This window comes from Neovison vison, chromosome 3 (assembly GCF_020171115.1).
Source record: "Neovison vison isolate M4711 chromosome 3, ASM_NN_V1, whole genome shotgun sequence".
Taxonomy (NCBI): Eukaryota; Metazoa; Chordata; class Mammalia; order Carnivora; family Mustelidae; genus Neogale; species Neogale vison.
In genome coordinates this window covers 73,901,580-73,914,634 of record NC_058093.1, presented here as the reverse complement: position 1 = coordinate 73,914,634, position 13,055 = coordinate 73,901,580, and the positions used below count along the sequence as shown (strand labels likewise).

Genomic DNA, 13,055 nt, shown 5'->3' with positions numbered 1-13,055 from the left:
GATGTAAGCTTGCTATTTGCTAGTGCTAATTACTAATGCATTAAATGAATGCAAATGTTCTGGTACAAAAGGTTAGAGTAAAATATGATTTAAGGAGACAAGGTTTTTAAGTGAAGAGAGTCCTTTATTGAGGTCATACCTGTAGTTAAATTTGAGTATCCCAAATCCTGGAAAAGGTTTATAAACCTTTGCAGTTTATGTCTTGAAAGAAAGACTTCTTTCAAGTAAGAGAAGATGCATGGCATAGTGGCTGCATATAGGCACAGCAACAACAGTCTACCCTGGTTGAAATTCCTTTTTTGCCATAGCTTGTGTGACCTTGAGCAAGTTGCTTAGCTGTTCTGTGCTCCAATTTCCTCCTCTTGGAAGAGAGATGATAATAATAATAACTGTAGTAGTAAACATCTCATGAGTCTATGGGGGAGAGCTTGATAGGACCTCAGACAATGTCTCACCAATTCAGTGAAAAACTACAGTGTGAAGACACTTGTGTTGGGGCTATAGGAAGCACAATGATAAATCCCAAATGTGTTATGTTATCCTGGCGCTGAACAAGGCAGAAGACAAGATCATCAATAAGATGACCTAGAACATGCTATGAATGCCTGGGAAAGGGAAAGTTTATCACCTGAAAAACCTGAAGAGGCTTCTAGGAACAGGCAGCATTTGCTCTGATCTTTCAAGAAAGCCTAGGCTTCCATAAGACAGAGTCAGGTGAAGGTGAGGTTGTTTAGGGATGTATACAATGGAGGCTGCCTCATTCACTCTGCAAATGCTTGCATGGAATGTACTGATAAAGCAAAAATATTATTTTGTACCAAATGTGAGAGTCTTATAATAATGTGCCTTTTATAAGGATTCAGATAATAGGATTCGAGTTTTATGTTTTTCCAAACACATAACCACCTGCCCACATTTCCCAAATAGTTTAGTTGATGGATGGCAGTCCTGTCTTTACTCTGCCTCCTTCATTTGAAAGGATCCTGTTATATATTTAATTCTCATCTCTGATTGTGCTTATGTTAGATTTGTTTTCTGGACTTCTCTTAGTGGTTGTTTACTTATGGCCTAGGGCTTCATGGGCTCTGAATGATTTTCTGCACCTGGCTTTGTCTTAAACAGCATCAGTGTCTAGCTCTACTGAGAATGAGGGCTGGGACGGAGGTCCGGCCCCACTGTGGATAAATGGGCCTGGTTTGGGTGAGACACTTAATCTTGTGACTCTCTGTTTTTTCCCCATCAACTATACTATTCACCATTTACAGCATGAGAATTAAATATGATCATAAATTACAAATATTTTGTAAAATATAAGATACTAGGTAAATATAAACCATAAATTTTTATTTTTAAATTACCATTTTCCCAAGAGATTTAAATGTTCTTCTATATTTGTCATTTATCCTCAGGCAACTTATTTCTTAGATTCAACATTGTTTGAGTATCACATTTCCTCCATGTGTTTTATTTTTTCTCATTTGCAATTATCCCATGTGCCCACAATAGCATTTTATTTTTCAGCCTCTACAATTCCCTCACCTGATTTAAAAACCCTACTCTAGTCTTACTTCTTGGATGAAGTCTTACCAGTTCAGGCAAGTTGATTATGTTCATGCAAGTGACACTAGATGGAGAGTATTTTACCTCAACTTCTATATCTGGTTATTGTTCTTTCCTGCAAGGATTCTACATATTATAGACAAAACAGAAGAGGTGAAGAAGAAAAGCAGAAAACAAAATCTAGAAATGATTACTAGGAAAGAACAAGATCTAGAAACTTCTTTCAAGTAAGAGAAGATGTTGTGGCATAATGGCTGCAAAGAGGTCATAGCAACAGTCTAGCCTGGTTGAAAATCCATCTCTGCCATAGCCTTTGTGAACTTGGGCAAGTTGCTTAGCTGTTCTGTGCTCCAATTTCCTCCTCTTGGAAGAGAGATGATAGTAGTAATACTTATCTCATGAGCTATAGGGGGGATTACATGAAAGAATACAGGGAGAGAACTTGGAAGAGCGCCTAGCACATAGTAAGTCCTCTTAAAAAATTAGCTCTCACTGATAGTACATTAATACATGCCAGATACAGTCTGGTCTCAGTTCAAAAACTAGCTCTTTATAAGTGGTCTATACATTTTTATTAAGGACAGCCTATATACCAGTTTCACTATTGGAGTTACAACAACGAAATGAGGCATATGCGTCTTTATAAATTTACATTTCTCTCGTGTGATTGTTAATGCACAGAGTATTTTACTTGGCACAAGGAAAAAAGAAATGTCTCAGCATAAGACTATGCTTATGCTAATTTGTAATCTACTTTTTAGAGTTATTTCTTACATATATGTCCACGTGAATGTAGTCTACATTTGCCATTATTAGAGATTATGAAGTTTTTTTTTTTTTCTTTTTCTACATAACCTTGTTTGCTTAGTCACTGTCCTATTACTGGAAATTCGGGTTATTTCCAGTTTTTCACTAATTCAAAATAGCCCCTGAATGAACATCTTGAACAAATTACCTTTTTCTTTTGTGTTATTTCCTTGGGGTATATTCCAAAGACTGAAATTACTGAGTCAAAGGGCAAGAAAAGTTTTATAGCTCTCATTCCAAGATACAGATAGCTTTCGGGAATACTAAACCTATTTACAATAGTAGTAGCTTGCCTATACCTCTTTTTTGCAGAGCCCTGCCAACTTTGTTCAGTCCCCATTTTAAAACTCAAATTAGTTTTCCTCAGTCTGCCAGCCAGCCTCAGACAACCTCCTCCCATACTCCCCAGTATTAACATAAGCAACATAACTTTCAGTATGGCCTGTAAGTAAGGGAACGAGGAAGAGAACTGTAAGGCCCAAACTCAGTGCTAGGTAGGGGACTCCAAATCAGATAGTTTCCAAAGCAGATTCAAGTCTTTGCCCTGCTGCTTATTAGCTGAGTGACCTTGAGCAAGTTGCTCAATTTTTCTTAGCCTCGGGACCCCCGTAATAGCATTGTGGTGAGGGATAAAATAGATAGAGATATAAAGTGCTTAAGGTAGCACTTACTAGTAAATGAACTTCATGAAATGTTGTCATCTATTTCAAAGTAAGACTAAAATAATTTGAATCTTTTTTGTGATTTTACTTTAAACACATAACGGCTATGCCACCGTTTGTATGGATAGTGGGAAATTTATCGCACATTTAGCGTAATATGATTTGTAGATCCTGATATCTTAAAATGTCAGCTTCTGGAGAGTATCAGCTGTGTTGTGTTTGGTATAATTTCAAACATTTTACAATATGAGAATCAGTAAATTATTTACCCAGGATAAACTGAAAATTAAATGTAGTATATTCATTTCTGGGTTGTTTATGTATCTACCGCAATTGGGCATAAGATCATACTGTGTTTCTTGAAAATTCAATGCCTATATTTCAGTGGATGTGCTGTATCACATAAAGTTGATGGAAAAGTCTGGAAAGGTCATTAAGATAATTCCCACCAACCCTGCCTTCATCCAATGAAGGAATCTTCACTTGACAGAAAGTCATCCAGACCCTACCTAAAAATTTCACTTTTAGTGACTTTAAAATCATCATACTCTTTAAAATTCTAGCACAATAGCAGGAATTTTATCAGCACTGGTTAGAGTTTTGAGTGAAATAATAGTCTACCATAGACACATATTAATAATTTGAATTACATACCGACAAATTACTAGTTCTGTAAATCACATTGAAGTGCACACAAAGGCAGATCATACAAAGGAGATGATTGGAATTCCCTGGTTTACTTCGTGGGTTTCTAGCAAATGTCCCTGTTCTTCAGTGATATGTGTAAGCTAGCTGATTTTAGGTGGTATGATTATGCTGCTTGCATCCAATTAGTTTATCACTTTGGTATTCTTGGGTGAGTGAGGAGAGGCATTATTTTGCAGAATAAAATGAGACCTGGATGAGAGCAAACACTGATGATCTATCAAGGTGTGAGGGCAGACCAGATGAAACCTGGCCTATGGAAGTGAACATGGGCTCTCACCTGCCTTTCCCAGGTTACCCATACCTGGTCCCCAAAGGAACCATTTCTTATTGCAGTGTTGCATGAAGACTCTGTCTATTGCATTCACTTTCCAACAGCTGCCATATCAGCAGTTGTAGCTTGAAGTTCTTTAGCTAATCTCTACAGGGTTTCTTTAGTGTGTGGTCACCACTTCCCAGCTCCTAATTCAGAATGTTCAGCTACCCTGCTGCTCTCCTTCATGCCAGCATGATCAGACACCCTGCCAAGCTGGGATGCAGCCAGCCAAGCTTGGCTTCCCGGGACTGGCCACATTCCAGGAATTCGTTATGGAAGATGCTGCCCTGCCAGTTGGTGTTGAGGATGGTGCACGGATGATGCTAATGAGACTTGCAGAAGCTGGAGTTTTGTTATTTACAGCAGGCCTGAGACTTCCAACCGAGAACTGGGAAGGATTTGATAAGCTCTTGGCTTTACACTTTTAAGCTGTTCCTGATTGTGCAAAGCTAATGTTTAGGATCCTGGTGAGATGTCAAATGTGCAAAAGGTATTACAATTCATTTTGGTGAGGAAGAGGGAAATTGAACATGTCTTGCTGATAGGAGTGACAAACTGGGGGTCCCCGAAGACCGAATGCAGCTCACAGATGTATGACTTGCATGGAATTTGACTGGCATAGGATTGATTTTTTTTTTTTTTTAAGTCTTTAGGTATGGCTGCAAGCTTTAGATCTGCCATAATAGCCAATCCCCAAACAACTAGTCAGTTTAATAAAATCAGCTTAATGGAAGCAAGACAGACAGGTTTTTTTCTGTCATCTTTTGAAGAGTTAGTTTCTATGCAAAGGTACTTTTCAACAAGTACTTCTCAAATAGTTATTATTTTGAAAAATATCTTGTACGCATGGCTAATAGTATTGCAATTCCACCAGGTAAGTTCATGTGCTTTCTATTAATGCTCTATTGTCTTTTGGACCCTCAAATGCTAAATGAGCTGCGAATTAACTAATTGTAAGAAGTGGCTTTTTTGTTCTTATCTCATTTTACCCCTTTTTTACCTGTATTTCAATTAAGTTAGGATCAGGTTGCAATGAAATTATAATTAAAAATCAGTGTTTAGGGATCTCTGTGTGGCTCAGCTGGTTAAGCATCTGACTCTTGGTTTTTGGCTCAGGTCATGATCTCAGGGTTGTGAAACTGAGCCCCATGTCAGGCTTGTGCTCTGTGGGGAATCTGCTTGAGATTCTCTCTCTCCCTCTCTGTTTGCCCCTCCCTCCATGATCTCTCTCTCTCCCCCTCTCTCTAATCATCACCATCATCATCATAATCAGTGTTTAGCAAAAAAGTTTTAGAAGTCCTCGCAGAAGGCTCTTGATTTCAAGTTATACTTGATCAATAAAATTCAGTCCTAGAAAATTCTGGATGAAATTTCCTAACTCTTTGATCACAATAGTTTATCTGCATTTAAGTTGGCTAGTCACTGCACTATTTGCCTTTTAAGAGCTATTACTCAGGTCCCATATGATCACTGTGAAACTACAAGAGCTTCAGAGACTCATTTGTTCATATTCTATGTATTCCCTGGATTATATCTTACTGAGAGGTTCAGAAACAAACAAGATCTACAGGAAAACCATTACCAATACAGGCCCTGTCAGAACTCAGGTTATCGTTGTGGACTTTTAGCTCTATTCTCTGCCTCTTCCTTAGGCAGTCTAACTTCAGGGTAAGAAAGCAGGTCTACCTGTTGGGACCATCTTAGGGGTTCACATTTGACAAAAAATGGTCACTCTGTTCCAGATTTGGTCTTGTGCTTGACTTATATTCATATCTAACTGCACAAAAGTCTCTTCATCTTTATCCTTTTCAAAGGTTTAAGTCCAAGTCTGACATCTCAGATGTAAGAAGACACTATTCCAAAAGTGATTATTGTTTGTTCTTAATAGTGGTTCTAGTATTTTATAGTGTAACATTTTTTCACATGTCCCTAATGATTGCAGCTGGATTTTGACTAACAATTTGGAAAACATATAGTGACCAAATAATCAGGCAGTTTAAAAAAAAATCAGTAATACAACAATTGACAAAATGAAGGGCAGTTCCTACCGGGTGCATTTTATATTTCAGATACAAGTAACACTTGGTATGCACGTAAGTTTGCAGGCCCCTTGCAGAAATTCTGATGTCATCAGATGGCTGGTAATGTTGGCATATGTAATTTCCTGCTTTCTTAGTTTCTCTTTTTTATATTTCTAAGAGTTACCAAGGAAATGATAAGTGCTTAGTTGCAGCATCTTTCTTTCTATGTCTTTCCATGTACTTTGCAAAACCTTGGAGGGTAGTTTTCATTTAGCAAGAACATGAAAGAGCAGAAACATAAAATAAATGAACTAAATAATTTACATGGTAGTAACTGTTCCAATGCAGAATGGAGAGGATTTTGAGTGACCATCGATCTGAACATCATTTTTAGCAGCTGAATAGTGTTCCATTGGGTGGAGGAACCATTCACTCACTACTGACTGAGCTTCTACTCAACAGACACTATGTTTGAGGCACGGTCCCCAGGACTGGAGTTAAACTCATGAATAAGAAAGACAAAAATTCCTCCTCTCCGAGTTTAATTCTTGTGGTAAAAACAGACAATAAATGAAGTAACTATGTAAGTATATAACATAACTTTTAAGTAGTGACTAGATAAGTAACTATGTAAGTATATAACATAACTTTAAGTAGTGACTAGATGTACAGTTCTTATAAATTAGGTAATTCAATAATTTTTTTCTGTAGCTTCTATTTGTATGAGTGTGCTTTTATTAAGGCTAGATAATATCAAAAGGGTTTACCATAAAATAACATCTTTTACTAGGGAGCAAGATTTGATCCAGAGCTCCTTCTCAAATAACTATGATAATTTGTGATGGACTCTTCAACTGAATCTCTTTCTGTTTTTCTCTGAACTCCAGGTGTTCACATAAAGTGTGTGTCCCTCTAGGCTGCCTTAGGCGCTAAACTTGAAGTACAAGAAAGTGTTGTCTTTTTATTGAGTTTACCTCAAGGGTCTCTGGGCTATATCTTCTCATGAGTATCACACTAGCATTATGGTGTCAAACTACCATCAACTGAACTGGGGGTGTTAAGAGACTTGATAACCTTAAACCTGACACTGCCAGGCTGTGGAGATGTAGACTGGATGGACAGGACTCTGGGGCATCTGGGAAGGAAAGGTCAGGCGCTGAGAGGAGTTCAGTACATTCTGATTTTCAGGGACCAATGATACATCTATGGCTTTTACTAGCTGGCAGGACATGAAGTACTCCTATTAGTCAAGTCACTTCTAAAAGTGCAAAATGACAAAAAACTGTCATATAAACTCTATTTCTGATTTATACATAGCTTGGACAAGGGAGGATGATATGCAATTGCAGATCAGAAATAAATAAGCACTTGACAGCAGGAAGAATTATTTCTAAAGAATTAGAACAGGGTGTTGTAGATTCTTGGTTAGCAAAGCTTTCAAATTAAGACAGATTGACTAGTCTTTGAATAACTAGTTTAGTGTTATTGTCTGAAAAAAAAAAAAACAGGGTTTCTTCTTTTCACCTTAGAGGCTGAAATACTTGAATAGGAATTTTGAAAACTTAAGTCAAATTCTTTTTTGATTAAAAGTGAAATTTAGTAGAATTCCAAGTACATTTGTCTATCTTTGAATTAGCCATCTTAGTTTTTCTTATTTTTCCTTTCCTTTTGTGAAAGATTATTTTCAAATTATAAGAGTAATGCAAGTTTATTATAGAAAATTTGCAAAGTACAAAAATAAAGGGAAAACTAAAATCACCCATAATCCTCACTTTCAGAAATAATTCTGTTAAATTCTTGGTGTATTTCCTTATATTTAACTTTTTTTGCCAATGAATGAAGATGTATTTCCAAATTTGTATCATGTGGCATAACTGGTATTTTGTCATGCTTTGAACACTTCTTCAAGGAGGTAATTTATGTGTTTGCATTATGTTCTACCATGTAATTATATAATAGTTCATTTAATCTTTTTTTTCCCCCTCAGCATTTAGATTTTTCCCAAAATCATGTTCTGGGCTCCTGGGTGGCTCAGTTGGTTGAGTGGCCTGCTCTTGATTTCAGCTCAGGTCATGATCTTAGGGTCTTAGGATCAAGCCCCTTGTGGGCTCCACACTCAACGGGGAGTCTGCTTGAGGAATCCCTCTCTCCCTTTCCCTCTGCTTCTGTGCCTGCTCATGTGGGCTTTCTCTCTCTCTAAAATAAATAAATATTTAAAAAATCATGTCCTAATAAATTTATAATGAATGAACTTCTTTATCAATAAACCTTGGATTCCATCTTAGGATAGCTATATTAAGTTGCTATTTTGTAGGTCAAAAATACTGGTAACTTCCTATGGTTCAAACTGATGCTTAGGGTTACTGGGTCTAAAGAGATTGAACATCACTAATTTTTACAATGGCCATGTTGTGGTATAATTGCATGTCATACAATACTTTTATTTAAAGCATACAGTTCAGTGGTTTTTAGGATTACTTGTAGAGACGTTGTAACTATAACTGCACTCAATCTGAGAAAATTCTCATCCCCAAAAGAAACCCCATACCCATTAGCAGTCATTCTCATTTGCCCCCAGCCCTCTCAGTTTTAGGCAACCACCAATGTACTTCCTTTCTTTATGGATTTGCCTATTTGGGCAATTTGTAAAAATGGAATAATACAATACATGGTCTTCAGTGACAGGCTTCTTTCACTTAGCATAATGTTTCCAAGATTCACCCATGTTGCGGCATGCATCAGTGCTTCTTCATTTCTTTTGTTGGCTGAATATTATTCCATTATATGGATACACCACATTTTATTTATCCATTCCTCCTCAGTTGATGGACATTTGGGTTGCTTCTGCTTCTTGACTATTATGAATAATGCTGCTGTGAACATTCACATACAGATTTACATTTTTTAAAATTAACAAATAATGTATTATTTGCTTCAGGGGTACAGGTCTGTGAATCTTCAGTCTTAGACAATTTTTAGCACTCCCCATAGCACATACTCTCCCCAATATCCCTCCCGCCACCAATTCTCATTCTTTTTGGATATGTACCTAGGAGTAGAATTGCTGGGTCATATGGTAGCTCTAATGTTTAACCTTTTGGGGAACCACCAGATTGTTTTCCAAAATGGCTGCACTATTTTCCATTTCCACCAGCAATGTTTGAGTGTTCTAATTTCTCCCTATCCTTGCCAATACTTGTCAGTCTTTTTGATTATAGTCATTCTAGTGGGTACAGAGGGATATTTCACGGTTATTTTGATTTGCCTTATCCTGATAGCTAATGATGTCAGCATCCTTTCATGTGGTTGTAGGTGGAACATTTATTTTTATGGTTCATGATAAATTTGACCTATTTTCCTCTCCAGAAAATGGTGTTACTTTTTGTTGCCAATAGCCATATATCAACTCACTGAAACTTTACCAGCTTCAATATTAAAATTTTTAAAAATTGTGTTATTTTGATTTCTAATTTCACTTTATTTCCACTCCTTTGATTTATCCTGTGTGTGTATGCATTCCATAAGGAATGAATTAACCATTGATCTAAGTTAATATATTTTTTTGATTCGAGAAAAGATTAAGGCACCTGGATGGCTCAGTTGGTTAAATGTCCAACTCCTGGTTTCGGCTCGGGTCATGATCTCATGGGTTGTGAAATCAAGCCCTGCTTGGGGCTCTGCACTCAGAGGAGAGTCTGCTTAGAGATTCTCTCCCTCTGCCCCTACCCCCACTCACACACACACATTCTCTCTCTCTCTCTCTCTAAAATAAATACATAAATCTTAAAAAGGAGAAAAAGTAAAAAAGACTAGCCTGAAGCAAACTGACCTAAGCCAGTTGGGCCACACACAATTGTTAGGTTGTTCATAATAGCACCTGGGTACATCACAACGATTGCCAAAAAGTTTGCAGTAAGTAGGAGTTTGACTACTCCCTATCCTATAACTTTCCTACTTGATTTTTTTTAAAAAAAGATTTTATTTGTTTATTTGAGAGAGAGAGCGAATGAGAGGGGAGAGGTCAGAGGGAGAAACAGATTTCCTGCCGAGCAGGGAGCCTGATGCAGGACTTGATCCTGGGACTCCAGGATCATGACCTGAGCTGAAGGCAGTTGCTTAACCAACTGAGCAACCCAGGTGCCCCCCTACTTGATTTTAATGAGAGGTGATCTCAGACCAAATTCTGCTGCTTATAAAGACATTTATTCAAACAAAAATTTATTGGCAAGTCAGGTCAAATAGTTCAGACACTGTTCAATAAGCTTTATGAAGTCCAAGCTCTCTTAATGTTAGGTGGTCAAAACACCTGAATATCTCAGAATCTCGGAAGCAGACTCTCAGAAGCAGAATCTCATTGCTCTTGTGGTGGACATCAGACAACCAGAATCCTTTTACTGAATGGCAGGATTGGATAGCCTCTGGCTCCTTCCTTATGGATATACATTTGGAATTTGCTAGATTTTTATACCTTATTAATACAAGGGTTGGGGGGATGTCTCTAGAATATTATTACCAATGCGCATATCCTGCATACCACTAATTTCAGTAATTATCATCCATATCTACTATCCATTGTACTGATTAATAAGCTATTAATTTCACCAGTGAAAGTCCATTTTTTTTAAAATTTTTTAGAATGTTCTTTTTTTTTTTTTTTTAAAGATTTTTATTTATTTATTTGAGAGAGAGAGACAGTGAGAGAGAGCACGAGCGAGGAGAAGGTCAGAGAGCGAAGCAGACTCCCCATGGAGCTGGGAGCCTGATGCGGGACTCGATCCCGGGACTCCAGGATCACGCCCTGAGCCGAAGGCAGTCGTCCAACCAACTGAGCCACCCAGGCGTCCCTGAAAGTCCATTTTTAACATTGGCAAAGCACCATGCTATTAATGGCAGGCAAAACTCTCTGGATCACTTGTAAGAGCCACATTTGGAATATGGTTTTTTTATTATGCCTGGAGGGCGAATTCTTGATAGGACAACTGTCTGTTCCTCAGTGGCATATAAGACCTGCCCTGCTCCATGGGCACACATAATTTCACATTATCTTTGCTAAAGGAAGTAAATTTTAAACATAAAAGAGCATGGAGTATCTCTCCATTTTTTTTTTCCTTAGAAAGAAAACAAGAATAAAGAAAACCATTTATTGTTTACTCTGTGGTAAGTGTTCTGCATACATTATCTCATTTAATCTCCAAAAACCCTGTGTGTAATTATTATCATCTTCATTTTATGGATGGGAAAACTAAATGTGAGAGATTTTAATAATGTGTCCAGGATCACTTGGTTTATAAATGACTGATTTGGGCGTTGTCTCTGCCTCTGCCCATCCTCTTACGGCATGTTGGAATGCTTGGCAGATGTTTTTTATTTTCCTATTATTTCATCTTCACTTTGGAGACTTATGAATACTCCAGATGTACATGCATGGTTGGTTAAATAAAATGTGAGATTCTGCATATTTACTAAACTTCAGGGAGAGTGTATGACTGAGTAAAATGTAATTTCTAAATTACATTGCTGGAGGCATTTTGGCCTTTTATAAATATCTGTAACCAAGTTTGAGTTTTATGTCTATAAGAAAAATAAAAATACTAACAGGCTAAAGAGTTAGGAATTATTAAAAAATAATGACAGCTTCATATATGTATAACTATTAAGTAGGTGATTTAATATTTTCCTTTTATTCCATTTTCGTGTTTCACTGACAAATAAAACATTTTACATTTATGGTTTTTAATGTATTTTTTTCTCCTTGAGTATGAAAAGGAGGTGAGGATAAGTCTGACTGTAGCTTTCTTTTGCTTTTTGCAAGTCAGAATTTGCGAATAGTGTTCAATTTCACTAAGCAGAGAAGTGAGGTGTTCCGCTGAATTATCTCTAACTTAGAGGGCTGTTGTTTTTTTTGTTGTTGTTGTTGTTTAGCAGAATTATGGAGTATGTGGTTTAAATGAAGCTACATTATGTTCTTGGAGAACTCAAATAGAATATAAGATGACTTGGTAGTATACTTTATAATTTTTATTTTAAATAATGTATTTTTTAAAAAATATATTTGGATATTTGTTTTTTTCTTTTCTTTTTTTTTTCTGTATCAGAGGTAGAAATGAAGCCATTTCTTTTTGTCATTTTCCATTATTTCCTTTTATTTCTCCCACATGTGCCCTGGATAATATCCTGGCTAGATATGATTGTAGGTTATTTGCACTGGCAGATTCTGATTCCATTGCCAATCAGCAACAATAGGAGCATTGTCTCCCCCCACTTTCATATTCTGCACACTCCATTTAGAAATGAGAAAAAGTCTCAAAGGTAGGCACTACTATATTACTAAAGCAGGCAGCAAAGTTCCCCCGGGGAGGCCCTGAGCTGGAGTGAGAGCATGTTAAGAGGGGGAGAAAGTAATGAGCACTTTTGAAAAATGAGGTTATGTAAGTTAGAGCTGCCCAGAGATGCTCTGAAAGTCTATTAGACACAGTTCTTTGAAAGGGGTTTAAATGAAACTAAATGCAGTAACAAAACTCTCTCACTGGAGAGAATTTAAAATGATTCCTCAGAATTAATTGACACTATCAGAAGGCTGGAACATGCTTGTCTGTCTGAAAAGTGTGTTCAGTGTTTTGGAAGGGTCACTTTCTATAGCATGTAAGTGACTGGAAAATCAATACCTTTTCTTTAAAGCTGCCACCTAGTTTGTAGCACTAGGTCATTGTGTCCACCATGGCACCATGGCATCTGGGAAGTCGTCACTCCATCTTTAGTGCTTGACTATTTGGTTTACTCCGTTTCCCAAACCTATCCATAGCTGTTTTCTTTCTGTCTCTTAAAAACAAAACAAAACAATGAAAAACCAATGTGTTTCTAATTAATCTTGCAAATCCTTTAATACTGACATCAATTTTGTTTGTCATGATTTCTCAGTAGTGCTTGTGGTTGAGTGTAACTGAAATTTGTTCTAGGTATTTTTTCCAACTTTCTATTTCCAAA

At 37.1% G+C, this 13,055-nt stretch overlaps 1 protein-coding gene across 1 annotated transcript in view; it reads left to right on the top strand.

Moving 5' to 3' along the window:
- The window catches only part of PDE11A (phosphodiesterase 11A), a 390,916-nt gene that overhangs the window by 58,925 nt on the left and 318,936 nt on the right, over window positions 1–13,055 (top strand). The window lies entirely within an intron of this gene.